Here is a 26648-nt window from a genome sequence, read left to right on the forward strand (position 1 = left end):
TGAATGTTTTCATGTGGGAAGCAGGGAATCCCCAGCAGACTTGGCTGCCATTGACAGCTTCCCCAGGTCCCCTCCCCAGTGTGTTGTTCTTGTTTCTTCAACTAATTTTCCAACCACCTTGTAACACCAGCTCCTAAGTACCATCGTCATCTTATTTGGGGTCGTAATGGCAATTCTGAAAGCCACTGTGCTGTCACTTCTTTCACAGTCTTAGAAGGGAAACAGCTATCACTGCTTCTATTTGTTTTTGTTTATTTGTTTGTTTAGTTTTTCTTCCACCTCTTTTTACTAGGGACCTTGTGTTGAATAAATTCTGTCTCATGTCAGGGACCATCCAAGTGACACCACTGTCTAGTATGATCAGTGCTAGAAATAAAAGCAGAGCCCAAGTATCTGAAGTACCCGTTAAGGGGTTTTGTCACTATATCTACTGTCACCCTCTTTTCCCTCATTCCATGTGCTGTTATGTTAACAGCACAGCATTCTTTTTTTCTACTTATACATAGACTCACAACACCAGGTAAAAGAATATTTTGGGAAATGGGGCTCTTCACTTCTCTCTGATCTCTGCCTGGGTTTATAGTCCTTCATATATTTATCAGGTTGGAAAGAACACAGTCAAAACTGTTTTGCTTTCACCTTCCACATATTTTCCCCATCCCTGTGGTACCTGTATGGGACTTTAGATAAACTTCTATCTCAGATTTATTGCTTTGTGGGAAGCAGGATGGATCTAGGTTTGGGAAGGCTGCATCTGGCGATGGATAGTATCCAACTGTGCCTTAACATGGCCAGGTGTTTCAGTCCTATCTGGCTATAATATTCATTTGGAAGAATGTAGGTCTGTTGACAAAAATTCTTTGGTCCCATAAACCATACTTGCCACATCTACTGCATGCATAAGAGGTTGCCAAAATCTACGTGTGGTTCTCTCTTCCTCTCTAATAAAGAGCTTAGACCTTCTTGCTGGGCCCCAAAAGCAAAAAATGCTCTGTTATCTAAAACACCCAAAATGCTGCTCAAAGACCGAGCATGATTTGCTGCTTGCAAAGACAAGTTACACCTACAAAACTCTGTAGTCATGAGCAATGTTTGAATAAAAAACTGGTGGTTAGAGTTTACTAATATGATGGATGAAGCTAAATTTTAGGAAAGAACACGTTTTGCAAACAACCACCAAGCCATTCTTACTACTGTTTTAAAGGGGTTTATAACAGGAACTCTGATGAAAGAGAGTTGAGAGGTGACCTTTGTGCTAGAAGGTGGGGAAAAGAAAAGTGTTTCATTGAAAAGACCATGTTTGAAAAAATCATTTGATAGTGATGACACAGTAACTGCTACTGTAAATACAATTTTCTCTATTTTTAAAGAGCCATTTGGTTTCCAGACACACAATTCAACATAGCGCTAACTGGCAGCTTTGGTGTTTAAAAATGGATTGTGTCGAGACAATATAATACCCAGAGGCAAATGTGCTGGTAGGAAAGAGCTGTACAGGTTTATATTAGAGTGACTGCCAGGAGGCAGGATAAGGGCAATCTTAGGTCTTGCCAACACACTGAGTTGGAGTTTGCAAAAGTCATCTTCCATCTTGTGGCTGTATGGACTTTCAAAAAGACTGGAGCTTGAAGGATGGACTCTTGTGTCTGTATTTCTATTATGTTCAGGCAAGTCTTGTGGGTGCTGAGCATTCTGGTTTTAGACTGGGATATTATTATTATTATTATCATTATTTTTTTTTTTTTTCTCTAAAAGTTTCCTAAAGTATACCAAATAAAAGTGTTTTAAAGATGTTTCAGGGCTCTATTGCCTTCTCCCAGAACCTCCACCAGCAAAAGATAATTCCTCATTTTGAAAGCCCATTTTTTTCATGTGGTGTCAGTTCTGGTTGTAGGTGTTAAAGTGCCTCTTGGACATCCAAATAGGTGATAGGTACTTGTATGCATCTGACTCCCATGTTTTTAAAAATTGAAGTCATATTTCTCTTGTTCATGTATTGGTTGATTTTCAAAACACCTCTAAGTGAAGGGAGATCCTTGCTGTTGGCACATGGAAGAGAATAGAATACCTGCAAGGCTACTCTACAAAGAAATATTTTAAAGTCAGAAGGGAACGTGATGATCTACCATCTGTGTGGAGCAAACCAGAGAGCTTCACACAGCAGTTTCTGAAAAAATCCTCTAACTCAGGCTGAGCAGGAGAATTAGATCCAGTCTCAGTTTAATATCTCCCAGAGACGGAGAAGCTGCTGCCCCTTTTGCAACTAGTTTCCACAGTTTAGAGTACACATACACACATAGACTTTGATTTTTCTATTTGTGCTTCATATTGTTCACTAATATCAGGTTTAATCCATGGAAGGGTTAGGTGAAGATCTTAGGTGGCAGATGTTGGCTTTGTGCCGACCTGGTTCTTCATATCACCTAGACAAAGGTTTATATTTTTCCACTGCCAGCAGGGATGCTGGAAATACCCATGTTCTCTCTTTTGTTTGTCTATAGGCTTTTCTATTAGAAACAAAGCCACCTTCATCCCTCCTCTCCTTGGGATCCCTCCAGCCATCTGCAGTTACTTGCTGCGTCATAGACACTATTCCTTCCCCTGGGCAGCAAAAAGTGTGTTTTGTTCATTTTTGGTGACATTTTTTACCTTCATAAATGAATGTCAAAGGAGGAAAGGGGAAGAGACCACCTGCCTCACCTTTCTAATAGCCAAGACATATTGAGCTGCCTGTTTCATGGTCTGTGAGGCTGTGAAGAAAGACTTTACAGAGCTTTCTGGAGTAAAGATGTATTGCACAGTTATCTGCACTCTCTGCAGAAAATATTCAGTGGCTTAGATGATCTTTACCAGACCTTTGTGTTGGGTTCTACCTCCAGTTTTTCCTCTTTAGAGCAGTCTGTCCATTCACTTATTTCTGGCTTTGTGTATTTTGAGCATCTCAAGTTTTTTCTGGCTGTTCTTTGTGACTGGCACGGACTGGCTGTCAGCAGTCTGCTTTCTTCCAACTGCTTCCTCTATGTTTTTGCCCCTCAAAAGAGCAAAACAGATGATGCTAGGTGTGTGGCTGTTCGTTTTGCTTTGAGACCAGTCCCCATCACAATATGCAGTAGGACATGTCATTTCCACGTGGCTTTGCTGCCATGCAGGGCAAAGGACATCTAATCTCCATACATTACAGCAAAAAAGAAGATTGTGCAGAATGCAGACTTGATGCTGGGAGACGGGAACCTTGTTAATTAAAATGTCAGTGACTCAAATCCCCTTAAGGTGAGAGAGCTGCATTTTTTTTTTTTTTTTTTTATTACCATTGCTGATAATGATACAGTCAGCTCATACCTTGTAGAGGCAGAATGCATTTCATTTATCCTGACAAGGCCTGCCCGCTTTGCATGCTTTCTCTGTGAAACATATAGAACTTTTCAAGAAATATCAGGATGTCAGGCTAGAGAGAGAAAAGAAAGGGAAAATAAAAGGCTGTTGTTTTAGTTTTCCGTCCTTCTAGGCTAATGCTGTCCTCTATCATTCTCCAAATCTTAAACATGATTTTGGAAGGTAATATTGAGAGGAGGAACAGCCTAGAAGGAAATGGAAGTGAAGCCAGGCAGGAAGAGAGGTGAAATTAGGAAAATGTAAAGATAACTAAAGTCTTAAGTCACCTTTTTTAAACCCATCCTGGGGAAGCTATGACTTGAATGGTCTGCTGAAAAAAGTTCAGACCTTAATCACCTCTTGCATAACCAGAGTTATTCACTGCCCTGCTTCCACTCTATTACCTGCAATGACTGTTGTAAACCTGCCCTCCTCTTTATCGAGGGTGGAGGAAAGGGCTGTAAAAGGAGGACTTTAAAAAGTATCATGGAAGGGTTTAAAAGCTGTGGCTAAAACTGCACCCCACTTCATTAGGTACTTTACAAATACATAGGGGCATCTCAATGACTTGTTTAGAGCAACAGGCCCTCACTAAAATTGTACTGATGGGATATTTTGCCTCTGCTATTTTGCCTCTGCTTTGCTGAAGTCGTGCCATGGACAACGTGTTCACAGCTCCTTTAGGGTAGAAAGTGTTCAAAACATTCTCCTTCCAGCTTGATAGCACAAGCAGGAGGCAACACTGCTTTCACAGCTCCTTAAGCACCTGTGAGATCCCAGCGTAGCAGTAAGCATGTGCTCCAAAAGCCGCAGTGAGTGCAAGCTCAGCTTCGAGGTAATGGGCCTTTTCAGGCCTTGAGATGCACAATATTTCTGTCAGGACAGCATCTCTGAGTCAGGCTCGAGAGATCCTGATTCCACCTGGGAGTAGTTCCCATAAAGGCCAGCCAAGTCATTAACAGGCTATGACTAATTGCCTGCTGTAAGATGGGTGTGAAGCAACTTCCCTTTGAGATGGAGCTCAGCTTGAGCCCCGTTGCCGGTTCCTCATTTATCCAGGATTTATCTGCTGTCTTGATGCTGTCACTCCTGGCAGTGTGGGTCAGAGGATGGACCAGGAGAAGGTCTGCTTTAAAGCCTCATCTTTCCAGGAACCAGGTGAGCCAGGTGGAGCAGGAGTGCCAGGTGAAGCAGAGAGCAGTGTCAGCCTTTACACACGCCTGTTGCATCCCTGCACGTGCAAGGATCCCATTAGCATCGGCTCGGCGTTGCTAGGAGATGCCATTGTCTTGGGCTGCGCCAAACCGTGACTCAGCCTCTTGGAGAAGCGCCTTTTGCTCCCGTGCGAGAGGAGGCAGCAGCTCCAGGCTGGAGGGATGAGTCTGAGGAGCTGTGAGCACCCTGCGAGGAAGGGACGCTCGAGCCTGAGACGGGCCCCGGGTCTGTGCTGAGGAGCAAGAAGGAATTTTTATGAGTTAAACCTCCCTGTTTTAGAAGCACCTGAGTGCATTTTAGCATTGGCACAGCACAGAGCCATGAGGATAACCCATTAAGTCCTGTGCGGACCAGCTCACACTTTGGGAACATCTCAGACACATTAACACAGCTTACCCAGGCAAGAACAGACCAAATCTAAGGCTAAATTACTCCTGGGCACTTTCTTGCCATGCATTGGGCAGTGCATGCAGTGGATGTACCTTCCACTGAAGTTTAGTGCGATTATTATTATTATTGACTCTGGTTATTCGGGGGGAAAGGATCTATCCAAGATTTAGTGTGTTTTCTAGTGACTAGCTCTGTAAGGCTGTGACTTTGTAAAGCGAAGGAGGAGAGAAGGCAATATTGTCAAAATCCTCAAACTCTGAGATCTCATATGACTATTTACTCAGATTTTCTGAAAAAGAAAAAAAAAAAAAAAAAAAAAAAAAAAAAAAAACAGATATCTGATTATCCTAATCTTAGGCTCTGCTATTAACCCCTTGTGTGCTAGACATGCACATTGTCACTGCTTCTGTGGGGTGACTGAGGCTTCAAGAAACGACTGCAGTTTGAACAAATAATAATAAACAGCGATTATTTCACTGACAGGGAAAACTGACTCTGGAAGGGAAGAGAATGAACATGAACTGATTTTTACTCTCACACAAGAGCGTTTCTGACAGCAGGGCTCTCGTACACTGCCCAACGAGGAGCAGAAGCAGCAATCTGTGACGGCTCTGACCGATATCGCTAACCAGCACGGCATCCCAAATAGCTCTTCTTCCTTTTTTTTTGTAATGAATGTGGTCTTGAAAAAAAAAACCTGCATTCACCAAGGAACAAATAATTGAATAAGTGAAAATAACTAATAAATGTGCTGAAATCCTGATCTCTCATTAGGGAAAAATACAAATTGTGTTGGATCATTACCTGAAGCTGACTACTCACTAACTTCCACCTTGGGACTCACTTTTCAGTGTGGACAGACAAAACACAGGAAAATGAACACTTGGACAGAGTTTTCTGGACTAGAATGGTTGGATAAAATGAGTTGTTGCTACAAATCTTGTCTTCTCGGTCTCCTCTGGTTCTTATTCACAGCTTGGTCTTAAATGCAGAGCATCAACAGGTTGGTCCAAAAATGTATTGAGATCTTCCTGATAGCAGAAAGAGGTTTCATTTGTTTGTTTATTTTATTTTTAATTTTTTTTAGTGGATGTAAGAAGGAACCCAGTCTTTGTGACAGAGTAAAAGAGCCTAATTTTCCTGCTTCTGCACCACAGCTTGCTCTAGGAGAGATGCATATTCCCCGCAGCAGTGGAGCAACCTCTGTAGAAAGCCGCTGGTGTTTTTGGACTGCTGCCTCATCTCCCTGCTGGAGGGTTTATCTCCTGGCCTTTAATTTCTTCCTCTTGATGTGGGTTAGTTTCTGATGGATAGTGTCACTGTGTGAAGGGGTCTGCTCTTCCTGCTGAGTTGATGGCTGACAGTATTTAGGGTTTGGGATACTGATGGGTGACAGTATTTAGGGCTTGGGTTACCTGTGAAATATTTTGCTTGGGAGGCTGTCAGATTAGCATTAACTGTCAGACAAATGACAGAGGTCTTTCCATAATGGCCCTGACAGCATTCCTCTGGGTTCTCCATTTACATGACACCACCGTTAACACGAAGCAATTAAATCCTTGTGTATGTGATACACTCAGCGGCACTGCCTGCACCAACAGAAGCAAATCAGACCTTTAGGCTATCTGAATTGAACAGAGATCTGAAGACAAGCTAGGCTCAAGAACAACCATCTCTAAAGAGGAACTAGAGGCCAGAGCATCACAATAGCTCTGACTTCTACAAATAGCTGCTTTATACCTGATACTTTCCTTTTCTGCCCAAGACCTCCTTAAGGGGTGAAATGTCTTATGTGTCTGTCGCAGGGCTTTGTTCGGGATGAATCCTCCTCCCTCCCCAGCCTCCCCGAATGACTCAATAATTACTTTAACTGATTCAACGTTCCCCCTCAACCTCCAACCGCCCCCCTCGCCACCATTCAACTTCAACACAAGACCACACTGTTTCTCGGTTTCCAATGCGCCCAGAGCTATTCAAGCCACTTGTTCCTCTCTGAATGGAGCTGACAGAGCTGCTTTTGTACAGAGGCAATTTTGGATTTAATTGGAGGCTTTCTGGGGGCAGGGCTGGGGTGGAGGGGGGAGGGAATGGGGTCACTAGGTCAGTGTTTTGGAAGGATCACCCTAAAGGAGAGTCCGAGGAGAAAAACGAGCGTGGGTTAGATGTTTGGGAAGAGGTTTTGCGTCTGTGTGTGTGCACAAGGGAAAAGCTCCCCATTTTCCAGAAACAATTACGATGCCTACTTGGCATCAGGAAGCAAATCAGGTCAGGTCCAGGGCAAAGAGCTTTAACAGCCATTTTGAATCTATAATGACAGATCCCTGGGTCCTCTCTGCAAGGATCACAGAATAATTCAAGCTGTGGTGAAGGAGGTCTGATGTCGGAAAGGTCACTTGCTGCAGTCCGTCCCCTCAGGTCAGCCATTCATCATGCACATTAAAGGAGCTTCACTAAACTCCCTTCTCCAGTTCTGCATCCCACCCTGGAGATAAGTTCAGCTTCGCCCTGTCCATACCACTTATGGGGCACATCTCAGAGCAGCACTCTGAATGCACAGCAAGAGGGGAAGACCTTTTTTTCTGGTGAGGAACACGATAAGTCATGCCATGCTTTGAAACAGCATAGTGTCATTATTCAAGGAGACCACGGGTCATAAGCCACATGAAAATTGGACATCAGTGGGTAACATAAAAACAGTGTGACCCTCCTGCTTCACTGCTTTATTTGGGCCTCCTCATTTTCACATTTGACTGAAAAATATAAGGTAAACTGGAAAGCTTTGGATGGATTTTGCTGCAGAAAACATAATCTTGTATAATACTGGTAGAGCTAGAACACAGAACAATAGAAAACAGAGATTCAGTAAAGATGCTCAAAAATAAACTTTTTTTTTTTTTTTTTTTTTCCTGACTCAGAAGGCAAATGTACATGGCAAGAGATACACTAGGTAAGACAGTTCTGAGTGGTTTAAAAAATTCCTCCTCCTGGTGGTCACTGCTAATCCACCCCTTTGCACATCAACCTGGAGGTCACCTCCCTTCAACAGAGGGCTTAACACTCCAGCTCCCTACTTCTCCTTTGTCTGAAAGCCATCAGAGTGATGGCTCTCAATTTGCTGACCTAGCTGACTTCATTTCTAAAGCAAATGGAAGCTCCACGAGAGGAGGTTGCCCTGTATCAGCAGCAGGACCATCTCCTCTTAAACTTCTCCGCCTGAATGACAAGTGTGGAGCTGACAGTGCCCTTGTACTGCCCTGAGACAGACACCTGCTGTGAGTGTGTGCTGGGAGGGGGCGATACATAATTTAGGAGTAAAGCAGCAATTGTGCTGTTATCCCGAGGATGCACTTGAAAACCTGACATCCCCAGCCAGCTGCTCTGGGGAGGAGCAGACGGATGATACCCAAGTGGGTTGACCAGAAGTGCCTGTTTTTGTTGTTGTTGTTGTTGTTGTTTTGTTTTGTTGTTGTTGTTGTGGGGAAACAGGGGAATGGCCTCATCTGAGTGAGCAGAGGTGGTGACAAGCTGTTTAGTCAAGCTTGTTGCACCCCTGAGAATTACATTTCCACCCAGCAGCGCATCTTTTTTCTGTTTCTTTCACTTACGAGCCTCGGGCTGCACGTCCCTCTGGGATGCCTCCGATGCCATCTCACATCATCCCTACAGGCCCCAGATCTCAGTGTCCTCTGGGGGAACGGGGAGAGGTGTTTAAGGATGTCGGAGACCTGTAGAGCTACATTTTAGATCTGCAGCTTGCTAGACCTGGCTCTGGCAGTGTTACTCAAATTGAAGTAACACGGAGCTCAAGCAGCCTTTGCTCTTTTCCCTTACCTGCTCAAAAGCAGACAAGGCTGACATTTATAGAGCATTAGCAAGCCTGAGTATAGCATTAGATCTGCTGTCAGATCCATATAAGCAATTGTATTCCTCTCCACGCAAGCTACACGGACTCAAACTGCTTGTCATTTGGGATGGCAGCAGGTAGGGATCTGTGACCTTCCCATGCAAGGTTGGAAAGAGGCAGAAAACATCTTCTGCCCCCTCTCAGCTTTTGGGAAAATGCAGGGGGAAGACTCTTCCTGGTATATTTCTGTCCCCAGGGAGGGCAAAGTTACTGTCCAAGCCCAGGATGCTGCAGTGTTTTAAGAACCACTCTGTGATGCTGGTTGAAAGAAAATAGGAGTGAGCTGTGTCAGGCAGTGTTATCTTGGTATAGGTCTGCAGTGCCCCATGGAGCTCTGATTCCTCACATTGCTGGCAGCAGGAAGGACTTGCTGCACCAGGGACATGGGTTTGGATGTGAGCCATCACAGCAAGGCTGTCGTGCTGCTTTAGGCTGATGGTGACGACAGTTAATAGCCAGGTACCAGCCACGCTGAAGGTAATGAGTGAAGAATTAAACATGCCTGATCAAGGCGAGGCACAGCAGGGGAGAGCACAGAAGCCAGCTCTCCGTTCCTGGACCCAGACAACAGAGCAAACCCGAGCATAGTGAATTTGGCTGGAGAGGCAGGCCACATACATCAGCACAGCACTGCAGTGGAGGGCTTTCTGTACAGCTCCTGCCAAGCAGCATCCCATGATACAGGCCACTTCTGCTGATTTCAGCTTTGGCATGATGAGACACAGCACTTCCCATCAACCTATGGGTTAAGCAGCTTTGGACTGGGTTACTGGGATGGTAGGGCATGGGTACACACGGCGAGCAGTCTGCCCATGCTCAGAGTACCACCATCTGTGTTCTCTGCATCATAAAAAAACAGTGATTTTTACTTCCCCAGACAGGCAATTCTCATCCCCAGTGGCTTTGGATGGAGAGCAAGGGACAAAAGATAGCTGACCATTTCTTTCTCTAAATACTTTCTTGTCTAAGACTGCTTCAAAAACACATAAGATTTTGCTAGGTATCTGTAGGACAGCCAAGAGAAACATTGCTGATCCAAAACCCTTATTAGATATTGAACCTCCTGAAATGGTTATGTTTAAAGAGAAACAATTCTGCCATTAATAAATCCACCCAATACCTGGATTTTCAAAGCTAGAATGTTATCACCAGTATATGTATCTCCACCTAGACTACAGATTGTCATAGCAAGTATAATTAACAGGCTTTCAGCACTTTGAAGGTGTTTTCTGATATATATATATATATATGTACCTTCTAAATATGAGTCCTAGTATACCAAAGCATGACCCCAGCATTTCAGCTAATATTCTTTCACTCTGATGCCAAGATCTAATGTCCAGGCATAAGTGTGAACAATCACCACGGCTACAATTGCTATTCCCCAGCACTGCTCCATCAGTATTTAATCTACTGCTTTATAGAGCACTGTAGGGGATCCCCAGAAAGGAAAGCAGCTGCAGCCAAGTTCTGCTCCAAAAAAGTATTTCTGATTGAAATGCCTATTAATCCAGGCAATGGGCATTAAATGACGTAATAGTAATGCTAGAGGGCTGATATGCCCTTCTACCCAAGGCGGGATTTTTATTTATTTATTTATTTGTTTGTTTATTTATTTTTATGCCTAGGATAGTTGTTGTGTTGCTGTGAAAGACGGCCCTACAGGAGTCTGAGAAATGTGTTCCAGGATTATTTTTTTTTCCCACTTGAAGTGGCAGCTGTTAGCTTTTCTATTTTTTCTTAAGCCGAGATAATGTATTTAATTTTCTTACATTGTTGCAGTAATTGGTTAGGTATACACAGATGACAGTCAACAGAATGTATTTCCAGTGCAAAAAGAGCCTGGAGCTGTGTGCCTGTCTTCCCAGCCATTTCCATTCAGTTTAACTCTTTGAGCCTGAAAAGACAGAGGTGTCCTGCAAAGAAGGGCTTGCAAGATCTGCTAGGAAAATGGCTGGCTTAGCAGGAAGCTGCTGCTCACTTATCAGGATTCCTGAAAATTTTAGATTACCTTGAAAAGCTTGCTCCATGTCCCTGTGCCTGAAGCCCTAGTCTGGGACGTGGATGAAATAACTTTGCCCTCTCTCATGGAGAGGTAGTGAACACTCTTGTTTGACTTGAAAGAGCTCCTTTAGAGCTGAGATTGAGAGGTAAGAGGTATTCATTCTTCTTCTGAGGAAAAGCAATCAACGAATCTTACAGGTCAGAGAAAGAAAAGTCTTGCTTGTTCAACTTGACTCCATCTCATAACATTGTTCTTGTCATGAGCATAGTCCACTGCAGTGGAAATTAGATAAGGCTAGTGTGACTACAGCCAGAAGAGTGAAAATAAGAGCTGCTCTGAGAAATCCTCCATCATTTTCTAAGCTTCATCATCAATATGTCCCTCTATATTGGATATAGCTGTGGATGCCCCATTGCTGGAAATATTCAAGACCAGGCTGGATGGGGCTCTGAGCAGCCTGGTCTAGTGGAAGGTGTCCCTGCCCATGGCAGGGGGTTTGGAATTGAATGGTCTTCAAGGTCCCTTGCAACCTAAACCATTCTACGATTTTATGATTCTATAATATTCAGTTTTACTTCTTGCACTTCCTACTTTCCAACAGATGAAACTTGAGATGAGATGTCTCGTATTTCTCACAAATAAAACACCTAGAATCCCATCCGGGATGTGATACCCTGTTTTTTTCTTCTCTTTTCTCTGATGACAAAGTCAAGAATCTAAGAAGGTTCATTGGGATGATGTCTATGTAAACCCCTAGAATTCTATTGCTCAAGACAAAACATTGACAGAGAAGTTGTTGATGCACCATCCCATATGCAAAGCCAGAAGGGATGGGGCTTTGAACAACCTGGTCTAGTGGGAGGTGTCCCTGTCCATGGCAGGGGGGATAAAACTAGATGAGATTCTTAAGATCCCTTCCAACCCAAACTGTTCTATGATTCTATGATATCAGAAAGCAGTTTACATCTCCATGTGTTCTCAGGGTCTGCACATTGATAACCTGCTCCCTCATTTTGGTAAGAGGCAGCACTAAACCATAATATTAGGTTCTAGTCTTGGAAAGACTGGGTTTCTGACTCCACTCTCTTCAGTGCATCCCACCCACTGAATGCTGTGATGCTATTAAAACTGGGTTACCACTTTCATATGATTGTTTATTTGGAAAAAAAAAAAAAAAAAAAATGAAAAAAAAAGAAAGAAAAAAAAAATGCATTTGACTCATTGCTCCTTCCACAGTCCAGATCATATTAGGCCTGCAAGGTTATTTTTGACTCTATATAATGGACACTTTATTCGGGAGATGGATTCAGTACTTTTGTAAAATATGAAGAAAAATAGATGGCAATAAATTGCCAGGGAGCTGAAGTAATAAAGTATCTCATTGGACAATCTGGTCTGCAACTTGTTTTTCTCTGCTCAGGCTGGAAATAGGCAGTCTTGCCTCTTCTCCTTCTTCTCTACACTCCCTTCACTTTCTTTTTAGACATGTTGATTCTTCTGCCTTCAGAATGAAATTGCTGTTCCCTGAATTTGTTTTTATTTGTTTGCCTTTTGTGATGGCATCACCTGACAATCTCCTTTCATCACCTGCCAACTTCTTCTATAAACTTACTCCTTAATCACTGCTCAGGCTTCTGATCAGCTTTTGCACAACCATTGCTTGGCTCCCAGTCCATCTGAAACCCACTGGCTTTAATAAAAACACGGCATGATGGGAATATTTTTTTTTGTAACAGTGTTTCCGATCCTGTGTTTTAAATGAACATAACACAAAGAAGCATGTCCCCTCCCCACCTAGGTGATGGAATTAAAGTTGCAATTGTCCTGGAGAGATATTTTGTTCATGGTCACATTTCCCAGCACACAGCAGATCCATCCCACAGGGTAGTGCACCTCACTGCTATGAAGGATGTCAATCTCAGGGATTTATTCCACCTACCAGACATGAGTGAATGTTCCTTCCACTTTTGGCTGTATTTGAAAACTCTCTCTGTAATGTCTCTAAGTCAGCTCATCCTTCTCCTCATTAGTTTGGTCCATTTCCCCGAATTTTTGCTTATTGCAGAACAAATTCCAATGAGCACATCTCTCTAACAAGCCAGCCAGTCACCTTCTGTATTGCTCAGACACTCAGAGAATATTCATTGGTTGGTTTCACTGGAGTTCTTCTACATCTCAAATGTCTAGGAATAACAAGGTTTTGCCAGGCTAGGCTTGATGGTGACCCATCTGGAGAATCCATTGGTGACCCCCAATGGAGAGGGACTTTTGGTCTGATGAGTCACATCCTATGCCTCACTGACCTCGTTGTTTTTATCATTACTTATTATAAAGGGAATGTGCAGACTTTCATGGAAGCACCAACCTTGAAACAGATATAAATATGGAACAGGATGTCTACTGTCCATTAATCTCAGATTATTTAATATCCCTGATATTGGGAGCTGAGGGTTAAGAAAGCTCTGTTACTCTCATACATGCTGATCTTCTGATATAATCATACTTTCAAAATCATAATTTTTCCAGGATACTAAAGTACATACCATTGTGTAGTATCACTGGTTGTGAGTTGAAGAGCAGAGATAAATTAGACAATCTTTAGACCAATCTTTAATATGCAGACCATACTTGGAAGGACCTGAGAGGGTTATTATCTGCTGGTGGAGCATGGTCTTCCGTCCTGGTCCGATGTACCTAGCCAATCCAAAAACCTGAAATTCCTCTTCCAAGCATGTGTGGAGGTCGAGCTGAGATATCTTCTCAGAGCAGGTTGGTGGGATCACTGTGGATGGAGGAATTGAAAACATGGCTGGATGCACGCTCTTTGTGTTGACTCACTGTGTGCCAACAAGGGGTGCTAACACTGACCCGTGCCTCTGGTGTTCTCACACCAGAATATTTTGGGACTCACATGACTCATGCCAAACTATGAAAGCAACAGATTTATGAGAAATCACTCTGGCATTTGCTAGTCGACTTTTCCCAGGGCCAGCTTTTCCTGATGTAGCTTAATATCATAAATGCTAGCTAGGTGCCAGGCACATTTTCCAAGTGTTTCCTTCTATAGCCAGTATTCTTCCCTCCAAGGCCATGCAGACTGCTGCTGATCACAGATACTCTGCTGGATGAAATCTTAATGGTAATAACCTTTGGCCTGGGAGATGAGGCAGCATAACAGCATTTCAAGTGCTTCATTGCTTTCCTGGAATTTCTTTGAGCACGTTTTCTTCCCAGGCTCTCCTCTCAGGGGGCAACTTTCAGCTGCCTGTTACATGAGAGCATCTATCTGAACTCCTGTGTTCTGGATGAAAGTTGAACATGCAACTTTTCAGCATATTTTTCTTGGCTTGGGATTTGAGTCACCTTTCTGAGCCTTGTTCTTTGTTGTGCTTGGATAAACTGAGTGCTTACGAATGGTTAGTTAACTCCAGACAGAATTTTGACTACTGCTTCTTTTATCAGCAAGAGATACAGAGGTGTCATTGCATATTTATCATACATCTCTAGCATTTGTTTGCATTTTTGAAAGGATCCTCTAATTTTATAAACATAGGTAGGTATCCATCTTGATATATGGAGTTTGAGTCTAAGAACGAGCCCAAGAAGTTATCCAATGTAGTTCCATCACTGAGGTAATATAATTAATGCTGGAAATAAACTGCGGACATTATTTGATGGTTGAACCACAAAGCTGGTCATCAGGGCCCCATGATTTTCCTTCTGCCTCTCTTACTGAATAAGCAATACAGCCCATAAGTCATCTTGCTCCCTATATATTGTTTTATGTAAAATAGGATTAATATTACTATATCTTGGATGTGCTGTGCAGGTGTGTTGTGAGGCAAGAAGCCTCCCTGTGTGTAATTGCTCTTAATTGACTTAGGTAACTCAGGAAAACCAGGAAACGTAGTGCCAGTTTTTAAACAAATAGTAGCTGTTCACTGGGACAACTTCACAAGAGATGAATAAGCAGCATTTCGTATGCAGGATTTAATAGTGTTGTAATACTTCATTCTTACACACCTAGTTTTGCTTCCATAGAAAAATCCCCATTTTATGGATAAGGAAGCTGAGGCCAAGAAAAATTTGATTTGAAATTAAACACTATGTAAAAAATAGATCCCAGAGCTATGAGGAGAATGCATGTGTCTTGGAGCTCAGGTAGAGCCCTACCAATCTCTGGATCTCTTGGTTCAATTTCTGTTATTTCTGAAATACGCACTATAACATAGCCAAAAGTTCTGTGTAAATGTAATCTCTGAGGTCATCACCATTCAGGAGATAAGAAAGATAAGGCTTCAACTAGCCTTAAAATCCAGTGTGGATGGTGGCTGGTCTTGTGGGTCACTTAAGAGTAATGTATCTTGCAGGAATAGCTCAGATAGACAGAGACACCAGCAAACCATACAGCACCTCATGGATGATGAAGTAAAATAATTCAAAGCTCATTATGAAAGGAACCTGTATGGAAATCATCTTGGTTAAAAGCAGAATAAAAGAACAAAGGAATCAGCAAGTACCCAAAAGGGTCATGTAGGGCACCCTCCCTTGATATGATTAAATAGAGGAATAAGTGAATAAGTAATAATCTAATCATGGAGGGGGGTAGGCAAATTCAGCATTAAACTACTACAGTAGGCAAGTTTTTCATTTGTGACCAAATGACCTCATATTTTTTCCATCTGCCTCTATTAAGCAGAGTCATTTCTTCCATCAGTGCAGTGGTGAAAAATTTCTCCAACCGTTCCAGAGAGAGAGTAGTAAATGGTTCCTTCTGGAGAGGGATAGCAAGAAATTAATGCCCTGACATGTTCGTTACTAAAATCAGTGAGATTTTTTCTATTAATTTCAGGGAGTTGTGGGGGGATGACAAAGCCCATGACCAGAACAAGTTTGATCTTGCATAACTGAAAGTCGTAGTCACTTTGCTGGTGAGTCAAAGGGAACGGTATCAGAAACTGAGATTGGGGAATAGCTCCCATCTCCACAAAATATGTAGAGCCTCAACCACAAGCACAAGAGAATGACCCACGTCTCAGTGAACTGGATCAGACATTGGTTTATCTGGAGCCCAGGCTGACAACGAACCCACTTTGACTCCTGTACTTCCTTCCATGCTCTCATCTGTGAGCAAATTAAGAGTGTTATGAGTCTGATTTTGTTAGCATTGGGGATCTTACGGTAAATAACCAGTGTGATAGAGCAATATAACATTGCTATGGAGAGGGCAGATAAGGCAGCTAACACAACAGAGAAAGTCAGACTTTGCAGACCTTCTCAGCACCCACGTTTCATGAAACTCATGTGATTCTGCTAGTAGCAACTGCTCCCTCCTGCAGAGCTTTTCATGTGAGACTTTAAAGCATCACATGAGACACTCTAGGGAAGACTCAGTACCCCTCAGTGCATTTTTGTGCAGTGCAGCCAGGGTACAGATCTAAGCACCTTACCCAAGAGCACCCAGGACATCAGGCACCTAGCAATCAATAACCATCTCTGATCTACTGTCTTTCAACACAGTTTCCAATCTGTTAGCTTGTTTTGAAGAGAAATATCCATCCCGTTCACATTCTTTTGTCCACCCTGTTTCTGCTGGTAGAGATGAGAGCAGACTTTGACCCAACAGGTCCACATGGGCCCCGTGTAGAAAGGCTCATGGCTACCCATCCCAAATGTAGTGGCAGATCATAGATCACAACACTTTTGCAGAGCATCTCCAAAAGCTGTGGCGTTAGGAAGGTGCATATGGATGTGGGGAGCTCTGTTGTGATTCCTTGAACCTCACAAGGCTCATAAGACAAGCAGTACTCCCAGTAGTGCTCCCTTGTACTCAAAGCATTCAAAATGGATCATTCTCAGGCAAGAGCAAAAAGTTCGTGCCAGAATACAAATTTCTTTCTATCAAAATATCTGCTGCAAAGAGTCTGAATTGGTAAATTTGGTACTGTGCCGCTTGGCAGGAAGAAAGCACTACACAGAGGCAGCTCAGCCATTCATTTATTTACAGAATAATTGGGGGTTATTAACTAGTTAATTAATAAAGATTAGATGGAATGGTTGGGGAGGGGACCTTGACATTAAAAAAGTTTGGCTGCAGTGATAGCTGCTGTATTATAAATGTTTGTAAACCAATGGAAGAACAGGAAGCAAAGTCAAATTGATCAGTCACCGCCCCTGGGGGTGTGTAAGGAAAGGTTGGACGTGGTGCTTAGGGACATGGTTTAGTGGTTAGGTGGTAGGGGGATGGTTGGACCAGGTGATCTTGGAGCTCTTTTCCAACCTTAATGACTCTGTGATTCTGTGATCAGGTAACAAAGGAGTAAGACAAGCAGGGACAGTCTCAGTAGGACAGCTCAGTGTTTAAAAAAGGAAACAAGACCATACCCATTAACCAGCTCCAGCTGGTGAATAAGATCACTGCCTCACCTTGCAGGTTGCAAGCAGAATGTGAATTGGGCTTCCCATCCCCAGGGCTAATTCTGGGCAAGCAGATGCTCAGCTGAGTTGAGAGATTAAGTCAGTGTGAACCAATCGACAGTAAGTGGAAGAGAGCCTTTCCAGACTATTCATAATAACTTGACTTTTCTCTCCTAGAGTCCTCTCCTCCACAGGATCACAAAGCATTACATAAACCACAGTTCGCTAAGTTTTTTGATGAAGGTTTTCCTTTCTTATTTTAAAGAGTGGGTAAGGGTTATTAGCTTTGTTCCAACGACGAGGAAACCAAGGCATAGAGAAGTCAATATACCTCTACCCACAAATCCCATTGAAAGCATCCCCTGACTGCTGAGAACCATGCAACGAATTCTGGGAGACCTGCCAAGACAGCCCAGTGCCAGGATCAGTGACTCACAGCGTCATGGGGGAATGAGAGATGATTTACACCAATGCAGTTCCAGCAGTCAGAGGCAGGTTGGGCTGGTGCCATCAATGCAGACTGCACCAATGCACTGCATCCCCTGCCACCCCCGATGATGGAGGCTGGTGGCAGAACTGCATATGAAATCAAAAACAGACCTTGAAACCACCATCATACGCTCATAACACCAAGGTGATGCAGCTTTTTGGTGAGCTAAATCTCTCCTAGGAGATGGCTGTCATTCTCTTTTGACTGTTTGGAGACTTATGTGCTGGTACCACTCTTTCTGTCTCTCTGCCTCCAGCACACTTTCTGTTAAAACAGTAGTAAATCTTCTGTATGTGCTGACTGTTGGAGAGAGTTAAAGCCCTTCATAATTTTATCAAGGAGCTCACAGATAAGTCCTAGCAGAATGCAAGTGTCTCATCCTGGGACAGAGGGACATCAGTTGGGGCTGTTTTCTTACAAAAGATGAGTTTATTTTACCCCACTCTGACTGCACACACAAATATTTTAACAGTCTTTTAAGCCTGCCCACTGACCTCTAAACCATCACATCACCTCTCTCTCTCACCTAATTCCCATCTCCATTTTTATCATACTAGTAGGGGAAGCATCCATTGCAACAGTCATTTCTGGAAAGAAAGAGCAGTGCAAAAAGATACTTTAAGGAAGTGAAATGTAACTGGCTGAACAGGTAAAGGGAATAGAGGAGCTCTGCTCATTGATGCCAGCAGTTCACAAAGCTCCTGGGTGATATTTTAACTCTTTTGCATTGAGTCCATCAGTGCTGACTGCAGCATATCCATCAGTGTCCCCAGGATGAGCTAGCAGGTGAGGAAACTGAGCAGATACCAAAAGAGATCCCTGGGAGAGTCTTCTGTAACGCCTCTGAATGAGCATCTCTAGATTCTGTATAGGAGAGAGTGGCCAAAATCATGTGTTCTCCCTGAACAGCATATCCTATTGACATTGCTGGACACAGAATATTAGACTTTTCTGGAAGGGCATTTTTCATGTGAACTCCCTTATGAGCTGGTGAACTCAAAGATTTTATTAGGACACTACTGATGAGAAATAATAAATAAAAAGATAAGTAGATAAATGAATGATATTTTTTCATTCTATAGAAAAACAGAACAAAGGGAGACATGAGACTGGTTTGCTTGGTGTGGGATGTGGGAATGTCAGGGGGAACTGTGGCAAAGACAGAGGAAAAAAAAGTAGTTTTCTGAACCTAGAAAACAAGAAAACATTGGCTTAGAGTCCAGTGGGAAATATCTGTTAGATATGGCAGAGCTTTTCCTAGAGAGATGGGTAGTGATGAACTATGCTGACAGGTTAGGGACGCTTCTAAAATCAGTTTGGAAGGGTCATTGCTCAGGCTTGCCATCTGTAGGTGAAACAACTCAAGAGGTAGGAAGACAGAGCAGGCTCCTCCTGTGCTGTGGTCTATGATTTAAGACTGTTCTTCCAACTCTGTTTTGTTTAAGGACCTGGAAAGTTTGTAGTGAATTCTCTTGTCCCCAAAATAACATTCGTATATTATACATGTTTCTCTTGCTGTCACAGCAAAGTAGCTCACTTTGGTCATCCAGTCAGGATCATACCTCAAGAAATGGGTTGCCATTTACGTGTTTTTTCTCCAGTATTGTACTTTTTTTTTTTTTTTTTTTTTTTTCTTTAAGAGTTTTAAACACACAGAGAAAGAAAAGCCCGCTTTAATAAAACATTGAAGAAGCACTTTTTTTCAGGGTAAACTCCAGGTGTTGATTGGTTATTGATTTTCAGGGAGCATGTGATTTCCTGAAATAGCCCCTTGCTTGTCCTAGACCCTACAGAAGGAAGAAAAAGCTAATAAAAGCAATTCTATGGTGGGAGATGTTGATACGGATTAGAACTGGTCTTCATCACCAGTTGATCGACCGGTTTGTTAGATCATTAATCGCCCTTGGCTTTGATCTGGGCCATTAACTAACAGACTTGTCATTAGCTGTTGGAAAGTGACCAGCTCTTAGGATTATTGCACTGAGCAAATCCCAGAGGAGGTGAGGCAGGACTCTCCAGAGCACCTTTTGCTTGGTTCATTGGTGCTGGATGAGCGTCATACCAGGCTGTTCCTTTTGCAGGGGTCAACAGCTATCTGGGATGCTGGGGCATGTTGTTTTGTTCTTTCAATTTCCAAAGAGAGATACTGCCTCATGGTAAGGAAGGAAATTTTCTCTCTCCTTGTAAACAAATTATGGGTTAGTTTGAAATGTCTTTGCTTGGTTGATATTTTAGAGCTTTCCTGGTTTCTACCAGTAGAAGATCTTTGCTTGGAAGTTTATTTTCATGTCTACAAAAGATGTAGGACTGAAAGCTGTGGAGACTGAAATACACAGTGTAAGCAGAAAGAAACTGGACTCCATCCATCCTTCCTCAGTAGTGTCTCTCAGGCCATATTTCAGATGGCAGAGGAGAAGTCTCTCAGTTTCACTGAAGAATATCAGCAGTAGGGTCGTTAGTGCTCATCTGCCCTGGAATTTCTGAGGTGTACACAGCAACCTGGTCAGAAAATGAGGAAGGGCCAAAAAATCCAGCAGGGAGCCATGAAATGGAAATTTGATTTTTTCATGACTGATCCAAACAGAAACAACTTTTTTTTTTTTCTTTTTTTTTTTTTTTCTTTTTTTTCCCCTTATGGGTCCAAAAAGGATTCAAGCCAGTCCTCTGGAAATGAAATTCCCCATTTTTCATTCCAAGTTCCCCCGAGCCAAATTCCCACCATGGCACTGTGCCAGGACACCAAGAGCTTGAGCTGTTCTATCTCAGCTTTCCCAGGAAAGCAGATCTTGATGTAAATAGGCTGTCCCAGAAGAAAAACCCTGCATCTTCCCAGCACTGCGAAAACAACTCTCCCCCTTTTTGGTGAAGAAATTAACCAAGAGGCAAAACCAAACAGAATTCGTGCAAGCACCAACAAACAAAATTAAACAGAAGTGCCAGCACTGTTTTATTTTACAAACACTATTGATGGAAAATTCTGCTCCAGCTCAAGACCTGGGAATTCAATTGTACCATCACTCTGGACCCTTTGCTTGCCTCCCCTCCCTTCTTTCCTCCCCAGGAATTCAATCATGTCAACGTCCTACTGCTGGCAAGGGAGAAATGGAAAGGAAGAATAGATCATTTTTAGAGTCTGTGTCTCCCAGACAAATTGTGACCCTCAAGTCATGTTATTATGAAATCCTTAATAACAATAGTAGCAACAACTAGAAAAGGAGGGAGGACTTATGTCTGCATGCAGCAGACGCTGCAACACAATTCCTTTCTGCAGAGCATCATTTGTGCTAATGCATCCCAGAGAAGCTTCATATCTGATTATGGGCCGTGCAGAGAAATGCAAGAAAGCTCCCTGGAAGATAACTGCTTGGGGCTGCAATCTTTCAGAGTTCATCAGCTAGGCAATGAGTTGAGGCTGATCTACAGTTCAGCTGGGAGTCCTCTGAGGAAGGAAGAAAAGTGGGGATGATTTTTGGGCAGGTGATGTTCAGTTTTCTTCAACTTAATATTCAGTCAGATTTTCATAGCTACTGTCACTTTTCTTCATTTCCTTGTCTGTCTTGCTTGAATATTTACAGCTGTAACAGAAAAACACATGGTCCAGACAGTTTTGATCAGTAAAGACATACTGGACATTTGAAAAGAGTAAGGATAGGGTGAGAGATGGGCAAACTAGGTGATGGATGCTATAGCCAGTAGCAGCATCCTTGCACTCTCAGAAGGATTTTTTCTCTGATTTCTTGCCTCAGTTCTGGAAAGAGAGTTGGAGCCCTTTAAACAAGGTAGTTAGATTAGAGATCTGCACCGGATCTCTTTAACATCACCAGGGATTTGGGGATGTCTCAATAGCACAAGGCTTGGCTCAGGAGAAAGTCCAATTCAGGAGTGTTAGACAGATCTGGCCTCAATCTGAACTCATTGAAAAACACCTACTCCCTGCAGAGGGATGCCTTGAGGCCTTCAGAAGGATGCTCCTTAGTGTTAACCGTGTGCTGAGATTTTTTTTGTCCCACTGATATTCTTAGTGACCCTATTCTCCATCTGTTCTTCAAGCCCTTCTCCAAATGGATTCACCTTATGATCTTTCACTCCCAGAGATTGCCTCCTGATTTTTTTCTCCAGCTTCCATCTGTACTCTTGCCAAATCTCCATCCTGCCACCAGCCAGTCTTTGATTTCCTCTTCCAAAGGTTGCTTTCAGCATGACCTGACAGCATAAATGAGCACCAGGGATCCACAACAAGGGTCATGCTTTACAGATCTTCCTTTACAAAAACATAGTGTTAGGGGTCTTAACATGTAGGATTCCCCCTTCTTCGGGTACCATGTCTCTGAAAGGTGTCTTTTTTTCACCTCTGGGGATTGGTCAGTAAGTATGATTTTTAACCTAGAGTTTTAAATATGACATTCCTTGTTACTCAAAGAATTCTTTAAAAATAGCATATGGTATACCTGTTTAACTGTATTTATCTGTATTTATCTGTATACAGACAGGTTTGCGCAGCCATGAATCCCAGGAGTATTAAAGGATCCAGACTCTTCTTAGCTGATAATTTATTGAAGCAGCATCTTAGCATAATGTCATGCCTTGTACAGTTATTGGTTCTGGCAAGGTTTTCTTTGTAATAGCTTGATCTGCTTTCTATTGAACAAGAATGGAATTGACTGTAGGACAGCAGTGTATTTTCTAAGCGCACTGTCTCACACTCTGAGTATCCCAGAGCACTCAATAAAGTAATGAGTTAGTCTGGCAACACGGTGACTGTGGAAGGAAACAACTGCCAGCTCAGATAGGCGTAAGCATTACACATTTGGGAATTATTACCTTATTTTTATTTTTGGCATGTGCCAGGGTTAAGCACCTACCTTTTTTGTGATGAGGTGCCATGGGAGCGTAGCCCTCTCTGACCAGGATTCCCACCAGAGATGGGCAGCAGGATCCTGCCTGTGCTGTTTTCTCTGCAGGGTGTATGTCGGCTTTTCTCCCTCCCCTCTTTCACTTGTGCTGCAATGCAGTGTCAGCGTTGGTTGCAAGCCCAAGCCCTAGCACAGACTCTGACTCTGCCACAGTCTCCTGGCTCTGGGGAAAAGCCTGAAAACACTTGGCCCCTCTCTCGTAGCTTCTGCAGTCTGCCTGCATGCTCGGGGCGAGAAGGCAGAGCTGGGGCTGCAGGGCAGGTTAAGGGCTCATTTGCTTTGCACGTCCATAGGGCTTCTGCTGGGCCAGGTGAGAAAGAGCAAAAGTCAAATTGGCAATAGCTGTGTTGCACCAGGCTCCCTGTCAATGTACGCTGTCTGGTTTGTTGGAAAGGGAATAAAATAAAATAAAATCTTCTGTTTCTGGTGTTACTTATCGCAGCTGAGAGGAACACTGTGTTTTCCTGGAGGGTATGGCATCACCTACCCTGAACTTTTTCTTTGAGTCTCGGCCTGAAATTAGCTCAAGATTTTCAAAAAGAAATTCAAGTGGAGATGGCAGGCTTGAACACCTCTGCAGTGGCAGGCATTGGGCCATCATTCTGAGCTCATTGCTTACGCCACTGTGTTTGTCTCAGGTTTCCTCCAAATGTTGCGAAAATTCACAAACCATTCCTGGCTCTGGAGACAACACAGTAGCTCCAGACTGAGCACCTTGTCACGTCCAGGACACGATCTGCACAACTGTATGGTTTATGACACCAATTTACCAGAGCCCACACTGCATCTATCAGGCACAGAATCCCACCAGGGGATCCTGAACTTGGGGGACCAGGTTGGAGGTTTTGCAGAGTGCTGATCTAGGCTCCTTGGGTTGAACCCTCTGTGGTCCCTCACCTTGCAGCACTGCTGTTGCCTCAGAAAGATGGGAGGTCTGAAGGCTGGACGTGTCTCTGAGAGCACAAGAACTCATTAACACCCAAGCTGGGTGAGACTGATGGACTATGCAGCTAGTGCCCATAGCAGATGCCTATGAGAAGAGCAAAGCAAAGAGGAGTAAGCATAAATTGTTCCCAACCTTGACACACACTCCTTACTTCCAGAATTCACTGAATTAAGGATTTTGATTGTATTTTATATTTTTCTCCTGATCTGGGATCTGCCCAAGCAAGCATATTCTGTAGCCATTGATAAATTCTTCACCTGTGAATCTGTTCATCCCTCTGGGAGCCCACCAGGATATTTGGCCTCAGAGCAAGCCATGGCAATCAGTCACAGTGTTTAACCACACTACTCAGGCAGATCAGGCAACCTCTTTGCCAAGTAACTCTCGTATTAGTTTGGGGGCATGTATTAAAAATAAAAAATAAAAAAATGTGAGACCTCCATATCAGCTGGGACTGGATCATGCCCTCATTTAAGTAATGAACAAGAGGGAGAAGTATTCATGAGGAATTGGACAAAGTGTTTTGACCAGTAACCACTGGCCTACAAAGGAGATGAACTGGGAACAGAAATTCCATTATTTCGTGTAAACATTAAGACAAAAATAGGAAAAAAAAATCAAAGGTAAAGGAGTTCTGTTAAACTGCTTGTTGCCATAGCTACTGTATCATCCAGAGTATCCAGGAGGCACACAGGATTTCATTCTCTTCCCAACTTTTTCACTGATTTTATATATATATATAACTTTTATTTTTAACAAATAGGAATTCAGAGAGGAAATTTGGGAAGGGGAGACACTAATTGTTCTTCACAATGCATTAAGCACAAAAATGCTTTGAGACTGCTGCGAAGATACTTGTCTGCTGTCATCTGTGAGTTGTCCCAACCTTTTCTTGTTTCTGAGACAAATAACTTTACTATCTTTAGAGAGAGGAAGATCTCTACGGTGGAAGATCTTCCATTATCACCGACATCAGAAGGACCCAGGGGTTCTCATAGCATTGCATCTTGAGGAAGGTGTGACCGATATGAATAACCCTCTTTTGCTTACTCTCTGGGTAGACAGCTGTCCTGAATCAAGTGGGATTTTGGGGAGAGAATGAAGAATTAGAATATTCATTTTCCACACTGACGACTCATTGTATTTTCAAATACAGAGGAAGGAGGAGTCCTAAAGAGTTTACAGAAAATGCTAAACTGAGGATGAGGACATGTCTTCTGGTGCTACATCTTTCTATTACAATATCTATTATATATTTTTTTGTGTGTGATAATGATTTGAAGATGCCAGAGACATGAAGGGTTCAGGAGGGCTACTCAGCAATGTTGCTCTTTAGAGTTAATTTTCCAACACTAAGCCAGATTTAGGTTGAAATAAATTGATCAGTGCCAAACCCTCTTCTCTTGGGAGGCTGTGCAATTTTACACAACAATATAATCTTTTAAAATTATGAGAACAGTGTCTCCCTAATCTCATTGTTATTGGCCAACCTAAATAATAGGAAAAAAGTGTAATTACAGTAGAATTATATTGCAATTAAAATGTAATTACACTGCATTTTTTCTGCTCAATCAATAATTATTTCTGTTGATATAATAAGAACATTAACTGCATGAGTGAATGGTTTGTGTTAGCTCTCATGTCCCCTTGTCACCTGAATTGAATGTACACCATGGCAATGAGATTTACAGTATTTATTCTCAGGGACACCATAAACCCTCCAGCCACTTATTTTGCAAGACACAAGGATACATGTGCATGTGTGTGGGTGCATGCAAACATGCATAAAATACTACTACATGCAACATGTCCTATAATTACCAATTCTATTATTACATTATCATACAATTATATTGCAATAATAATATGTATTGTAATGGAGTATAATTATATTACATTTGTATTTGTGGTATTAAAGTGTGTCAGAGAACATACTTATCATAATTACACTGCAATTGCTCTTTAACAAGAGTGGAATTAAAGTCATCATATTATGAAATATGACAGTGTTATCTTTATATGTTATTTGTGTTAAAGTACAGCTTAGAGGGCCTTTTAATTGGTATCTGCTTAAGAAGATAGCAATCTTCCACTGGTAGTAGGGAAAAGACCTAGAGTGAGCACTAGTAGAGGATTCTGGCTCAACAATATTTTTGGCTTGGGGTCTGGATCCCTATTTTGAAGTCCTGTTTCTGTCTTCCCATGAAATATCCTCACTGAGCAGTGCTGCTGCTGAATCTGTCCATGGAAACTTGTATCCATTATTTCCGAAAAGCCACCCTGCTTCAGATGCCCATTTCTTTCTGTGGACAGCTCAAGGAGCCCGGAGTGACTGGCTCAGATTTACATCTCTGCCTTTTTGTCATCTAAGGATAGTTCAAGCTAATTCTTTATTTGTATCTTCCAGCTGGTCCTGCCTACATCTTAGACATGTGGTTAGAGCATTATATCACTTTTCAGCCAGACTGGGTTAAAAACCCACCTTTTCCCATATTTTGGGACAACTTATGCACTTTTTCTTAAACAGGCTTCTCACAAAATGCACAGGTTTTAGAGGACTTTTTATACATTCTAGTTCAACCTACAGGTTATGTTGGCACAATCTGCTTTATCTTCTCTTTCTGGCCCTGGAATCTTCCCGAATCCTCCCTGGGTCACTCCCCAGCCTGGTGAAACTGTCTTGTAGTTGAGGTGAGAGCACTGGGTAAGGTGGTAGGGATGCAAGTACGAGTCTTCTCCAGCACCCCAGCCACAGGGATGGTGATCCCAGGCAGGGACAATGTCATGGCACATTGCAGGTTCACCTTCTAGAGCATGTCAAAGTCCTCTGCCTTCTGTCAGATATGGCCATTAGACCTTCACATCAAGGGAGGCTGAACTGGAGATCCTGAAGTGTCAAGCAAGATTTCCTGTCCAAGATCTGGTCACTGCTCAATGGAGACAAAACTCTCTGATCTATGCAATTCTTCAGCTGCCTTAACAAACCAGTGCCAAAG

General features: G+C 42.7%; 1 protein-coding gene across 13 annotated transcripts in view; it reads left to right on the forward strand.

Moving 5' to 3' along the window:
- Positions 1 to 26648, forward strand: part of ADGRB1 (adhesion G protein-coupled receptor B1) — a 252847-nt gene that overhangs the window by 32693 nt on the left and 193506 nt on the right. Inside the window, exon 1 of one of the 13 annotated variants that reach the window (XM_035316250.1) lies at positions 16638 to 16649. The exons of the other annotated variants lie outside the window; for them this stretch is intronic. The gene's annotated coding sequence lies outside the window, so the exon portion shown is untranslated. Of the gene's footprint in view, positions 1 to 16637; positions 16650 to 26648 lie in introns of those variants that run through there. 13 annotated transcript variants of the gene reach the window in all.

Source organism: Oxyura jamaicensis, chromosome 2 (genome assembly GCF_011077185.1).
Source record: "Oxyura jamaicensis isolate SHBP4307 breed ruddy duck chromosome 2, BPBGC_Ojam_1.0, whole genome shotgun sequence".
NCBI lineage: Eukaryota > Metazoa > Chordata > Aves > Anseriformes > Anatidae > Oxyura > Oxyura jamaicensis.